Raw genomic sequence first — 6,000 nt, forward strand, 5'->3', positions numbered from 1 at the left:
TTAATATTGGGAAAAAATTCTCAAATACATGAACTTTGTTTTGAAATGCCTACACATCTATTCAAAAGTGTCCCTGTGAAAGAGGGAAGTGCAAAATCACCATGAAGCCACCCCACAGTAATAATCACAATAAGTAAGGTCCCTCACTGGATGCCAAAATCAGAGGGCAAAAGTTTAAAGAGAAATTGGATATCTGCATGTTCTAAGATACTTGTTAATGACGAAGGGGGAAATAGTAACCTTGCAGTGGAGAAACCAGGCGGACATCACCTTATCCAAATGATGAGGTTTAACGTCATCGGTGATAAGACACATCATTATGTACTCCTGGCATCATGTGCTGAGAGGAGCCAAACATTACTTTTGTAATATTCTTGCCCCAAACGCACAATTACATCTCATGAGAAAACATCAGACAAACCCAAATGGAGGCATTTACAAGGTAACTGATCAGTGCTCTTTAAAAATGTGAAGGTCATGAAAGACAAGGGAAGATTGAAGAATAGCCCAACTGAATGGAAAGTGGGATCCTGGAGTGGGTCCTAGACCCAAAAAAGACATGAGAGGGAAAACCAGAGAAATCCAAATGATATCTGAACTTAGGACTATTGTTCCAATGTTAATTTCTTGGTTTTGCTTGTCATTATGTAACAGGTTAACCTTGGTGGGGAGGGGCAGATGGAAACTCTGAGCTATTTTTGCAATTTGTTGAAAGTCTAAGATAATTTCAAAACACAAAGTCAAAGAAAAAATAATTTAAAAGTGTCCTTTTCAACAAAAAGTTTCCAAATACAGTTGTTTTGGCAGGTTTCATTGGCCTGGCAAGATGTAAAACCATAAAATTGCTTCAAAAAATTATAATATAGAACTATCCAAAACGGATTCTTCCTACCTTAATTGATTCTACCAATTGAAATACAAATTGAAAATTGAATAGTTTTCCCTGATGATGAAATGTCTCATTGTTTGGTTGGGTAAAAGCAAGCACACACTGGTGTACTGCAAAATGCAGTTAGAGATGTGTGCAAAAGAACTTTATATTCATCTCATGGACATTCTGTCATGGAATATCCCCAATCCTGACTGAAAGCACAGTAGGAAACCTACTGGTGTTTTCTTTGGTTCAAACTGTCTTAACTCCAGAAATCAAGATACACAATGGCTGATACAACCTGGTTATGAGGTTTTAAGATTCACTTGGATCCTGACATTGGAGGAGCTTGGAAAATGTGTGCATTTTAATTTCAGAAACTGATTACTGTTTGTAAAGTTGGTCCAGAGCTTGTTAAAGAGTGCTTCTCACTCCAGCCACAGTAATTCCTCCAGGAGAGCTGAGCATATTAAACTAGATCCCCCACAGGTTAAACATTTAAGATTCATTCAGTGACACTGGTGGGAATGCAAACTGGTGCAGCCACTCTGAAGAACAGTATGGAGGTTCTTCAAAATGTTAAAAATACAACTACCCTATAATCCAACAATTGTACTACTAGGTATTTACCCAAAGTTTACCAAAATACAGAAGGGGTACATGCGTCCTGATGTTTATAGCAGCATTATCACCAATAACCAAACTATAGAGAGAGCCCAAATGCTCATTGAATGATGAATGGATAAAGAAGGTGTGGTATATATATATATATATATATATATATATATATATATACACACACACACACACAATGGAATTATTACTCATCCATCAGAAAAGATGCAATCTCACTATTTACATCGATGTGAATGGAACTGGAGGGTATTATACTGAATGCAATAAATCAATCAGAGAAAGACAATTATATATTTTCGCTCATATGAGGAATATTAAGAAACAAATCAGAGGATCATAGGGTAAGGGAGGGAAAAATGGAATGGGAAGAAATCAGAGAGGGAGACAAACTATGAGAGACTATTAACTATGGGAAAGAAACCGGGTTGCTGGAGGGGAGGTGGGTGGCGGATGGGGTAACTGGGTGATGGACATTAAGGAGGGCACATGATGTAATGAGCAGTGGGTGTTATATTGTAACTGATGAATCACTGAACTCTACATCTGTCTGAAACTAATGATGTACCATATGTTGGCTAATTGAATTTAAATAAAAAAAGATGCTCTACACACACACACACACACAATGAAATATTACTCAGCCATCAAAAAGAATGAAATCTTGCCATTTGCAATGAAGTGGATGGAGCTAAAGTTTATTATGTTAAGTGAAATAACTCAGAGAAAGATAGATACCATATGATCTCAATCATATGTGGAATTTAAGAAAGAAAACAGATGAACATATGGGAAGGGGAAAAAAAAAACGGGAGAGAAGGAAACAAACCATGAGAGACTCTTAATGATAGAGAACAAACAGAGTTGATGGAGGGAGTGGGGGAGGGGCTAGATGGGTAATGGGTACTAAGGGGGCACTTGTTGTGAGGAGCATTGGCTGTTGTATGTGAGTGATGAATCTGAATTCTACTCCAGTAGAATCTGAATTCTACTCCAGAAACCAATATTGCACTGTATGTTCACTAAATAAAATTTAAATTAAAAAAAAAAAGTTTCATTCAGTGACCAAAGCCAGGGAGAAAGGTGGATCACCTGCAAGGATCCGGGATCGACTGTTGTACTTCAGAGCTCTTTCATCAAGACAATGTTGAATAACCTATGTAAGAGCAACATTTTAATTAACACCTTCAGCTTCCACCATGCTTTGTGGGTTTTACAGCATTCTCTCATCTTGTTTCAACAGCACAAGCAAACACTGATTGAGGGCCTACCATGAGGGGGTCTCCAGATCCTAGTGAGTCATGGCCAGCCTGGCTGAAGAGTGGAATGGACAAAAAGGACCAATGCCACCATCAGTCTAAAGAAAATTTAGAAATTGGGCACCAGAGCAGGCAAGAGGTGCTGAATTTTAGGGTAGATGAGAAAACTTTTTGGGCTAAGGCAGAAGTCTGTGGAGGCCAGCAGTGAGCAGAATGGCTGAAAAGTGGGGAAGGCCTCCCAGCCAAGACACAAAACTTGTATTTTATTGTATGGATATTTATTGTATGGATAGTGAGGAGACATTCAACTGTTTAAAGCCAGAATGTATAAATTTGGATCTATGAAAATTTATTTGAAACAATTTGTAAAGCCAACCAGGACTGAGAAAAAAACTGAAGGTGAGAAGACCAGCTGGTAGTTGATAAAGTAATATGACTGACATTCATTGAGAAGTTGCTTAACCAGAGCCTCGCAAAAGGTTCTACATTCATAATCACATTTAGTGCACCCAGGGCTCCTGGGGACTAGGTCACCTCTATCCCCATCCTTGATCTATCCCTATTCTATAGATGAAGGAAGGCAGAGGTAGAGATTCTGAGTAATGACTCCCATCATTGCAAAAGGAAGTCTGGGCTAAACTCAGATTAGCTGATCGCAGAGGGGGCACTTCAAAGCCAGTACTCAGCATTCAGATAATAATACTGATGGCAAAAAGAAAATTAATATCAAGGGAAACAACTATGTATCAAATGTCCATGGCAAATAGGCACTGCTCTAGGTGCTTCACATATATTCAGTTCTGGGAATATGGGTAGCCCTTCTTTTCTTCAAGAAAGCAGATTGTGATCTGTGGTGGTAAAGGCTTGGACTTGGGACAGGAGTGGGCTGAGAAAGTGGGTTCAGTGCTGTGAATGTGGGGAAGAAAGAAGTGAAATATGACATACGACATCAGGCCTGTGTGGCTGAGGGATCCAGAGAAGGCCATGGGACAGCCAGTGGAGAGGGAGGAGGGGGTACTGCTTTACTTTTAGTAGGCTGGAGACCACTTCCTGGTCTTGGGGGCAGGGGCTGTGGGGGAAGAGGGTACCCATTAAAAGAAAAGGGTGAAAAAAATAGAAAAGGGCGATTTTCCTTAAATTGTATCTAAGTAGCATTAGCTATGTTTGGAGGGTGTACTAAATTATATGGTGAGTTTGAAATCATTAAGAACCAATAATCCGGGACACCTGGGTGGCTCACTTGGTTAAGCATCTGCCTTCGACTCAGGTCATGATGCCAGGGTCCTGGGATCGAGTCCCACACCGGGCTCCCTGCTCAGCAGGGCTCCTGCTTCTCCCTCTCCCTCTGCTGCTCCCCCTGCTTGTGCGCTCTCTGTCAAATAAATAAAACCTTTAAAAAATTTTTAAAAAAGAACTGATAATCCAATTTTTAAAAAGGTTTTAGTTAGAATTATCCTTAATTTTCTGAAGCCATATAAAAGGGAGGAATTTTCATTCACATAAAAAACATTTGGAATAGTGGGGAATTTTATGCCTCAAACTGTTGCTTTCTATTTTTCTGCTCAACTGTATATTTGAAAAGGCAGCCATTTCACTACCTTTGTTGAGTTACTATTGTGAAAGCTTTGGTATGCATGTAGAAATACACATTCAAGCAGTATAGAAGGTACACAATAAAAACCTAAAACACACTCCTCCTGTGCCTCAGAGTGACCATATGATCATGTCTATTTTTGGTTCTAGTGGCTATTCACACTGCAACCAAATTATTTATGCAGAAAGGGTACATATTTTGAGGCTTATTAAAAGCTTGAATTGTGTACAAAGTGACGTGGGCATATTGTGTTACTTTTACTAAGACTTGACACAACATACATTTTAGAAACAGACTTCACTGAAATTTTCAGCAGAAATCTCTAAAATATTGATATTTAATGTAAAAGTATGTTTTTAGTGCCTGGCACAGCCAAGAACAGCTTCACGGCAACCATTACTAAACACACATTACAATATTCATAGAAATTCTATTTGAATAACTTTCATGCCTGCAAAGTCTGAAGAACCTTTTAAATTGATGTGGTGTTAGAATGTTTAATGAAATCAATTTGCTTTTAAGACCAGCTTTATCAGAATCCATGAAGGTAATATTATGGCATACATGTGTGTCCTATAAATGGGGGAACAAAAAGAAAGAAAGAAAAAAAAACAATCCAGAATGGAAAAATTCCTGTCGGACATAACATTACCAGTTTGTAATCCTGGGATCTTTACGAAAGCAATGTTAGCATTGCCTTCTCTTACTTTTCAACCACATAATTGGACTCAATCACAACATGATCTTCCAGGTTTACAGCCTTTAAAAGTAAGGATCCAGAGAGGGAGGGGCAAGATGGCAGAGGAGTAGGAGACCTGGATTTCGTCTGGTCTCAGGAATTCAGCTGGATAGGTATCAAACCATTCTGAACACCTACGAACTCAACAGGAGATCGAAGAGGAGAGTAGCAACAACTCTCTGAACAGAAAAGCGACCACTTACTGGAAGGTAGGACATGCGGAGAAGTGAATTCGAGGTGATATTGGAGAGCATAGATGGCGGGGGAGGGGGCCTCCGTCGGCCACTTCTGGCAAGTGATAGAGCAGCGGAACACAAAATTGGAACTTTTAGAATTCGGCTCCACTGAGGGATGTCACTCCAGTGGCTAAGCAAGGGGTGGAACCCTCTGTGGGACAGTGTGGTCTCAGGACCCTCGGAGTCACAGGAAGACTGGGGGTGCCTGAGTGCGGCAGAGCTCCCAGGTGTCAGAGCAGGGAAGCCAGCAGAGATGGAGCCAAAGAGTGGGCTCTCAGCTCGGGGTTGCCATAAACCATGATCCATGGCACAGTTGGGCCACTGCTCTTCGAGAAGGGACCCAACAAGAGGCAGATACAGGGAGACTCCTCTTCCTCCCCTGGGAGGAGCGGCGCAGGAGCGCACCGCAGGGATCTTGGAGACTCTGCAGGGTCGGGTGCCAGAGATAGAAACACTCGGTCACAGGCTGGGTGAGCAAGGAGTGCGGCCAGAGATGGGGAGACACGAGTGACTGCTTTTCTCTGGGGGCTCACTGAGGAGTGGGGCCCCGCGTTCTCAGCCCCTCTGGAGCGGAGATTGGGAAGCCGCCTTTTTCACTCTCGTCCTCCAAAGCTGTACCGAAAGCTTGCAGTGAACAAAAGCTCCTGAGAGCAAACCCAAGCAGATTA

General features: G+C 41.2%; 1 long non-coding RNA gene across 5 annotated transcripts in view; it reads left to right on the plus strand.

Moving 5' to 3' along the window:
* LOC141370238 (uncharacterized) overlaps nt 1–4,135 on the plus strand; it is a 95,777-nt gene extending 91,642 nt beyond the window's left edge. For 4 of the 5 annotated variants that reach the window (XR_012374127.1, XR_012374128.1, XR_012374129.1 and 1 more), the window contains 2 exons: nt 2,567–2,664; nt 2,748–4,135. This is a non-coding gene — a long non-coding RNA (uncharacterized lncRNA). The remainder of the gene's footprint in view (nt 1–2,566; nt 2,665–2,747) is intronic. The other variant, XR_012374130.1, reaches the window with a different exon arrangement.
* The last annotated feature ends 1,865 nt before the right edge of the window (nt 4,136–6,000 follow it).

Source organism: Callorhinus ursinus, unplaced genomic scaffold (assembly GCF_003265705.2).
Source record: "Callorhinus ursinus isolate GAN/ISIS: 27379988/994484 unplaced genomic scaffold, GSC_fseal_2.0 scaffold29, whole genome shotgun sequence".
In the NCBI taxonomy this organism is placed as follows: Eukaryota; Metazoa; Chordata; class Mammalia; order Carnivora; family Otariidae; genus Callorhinus; species Callorhinus ursinus.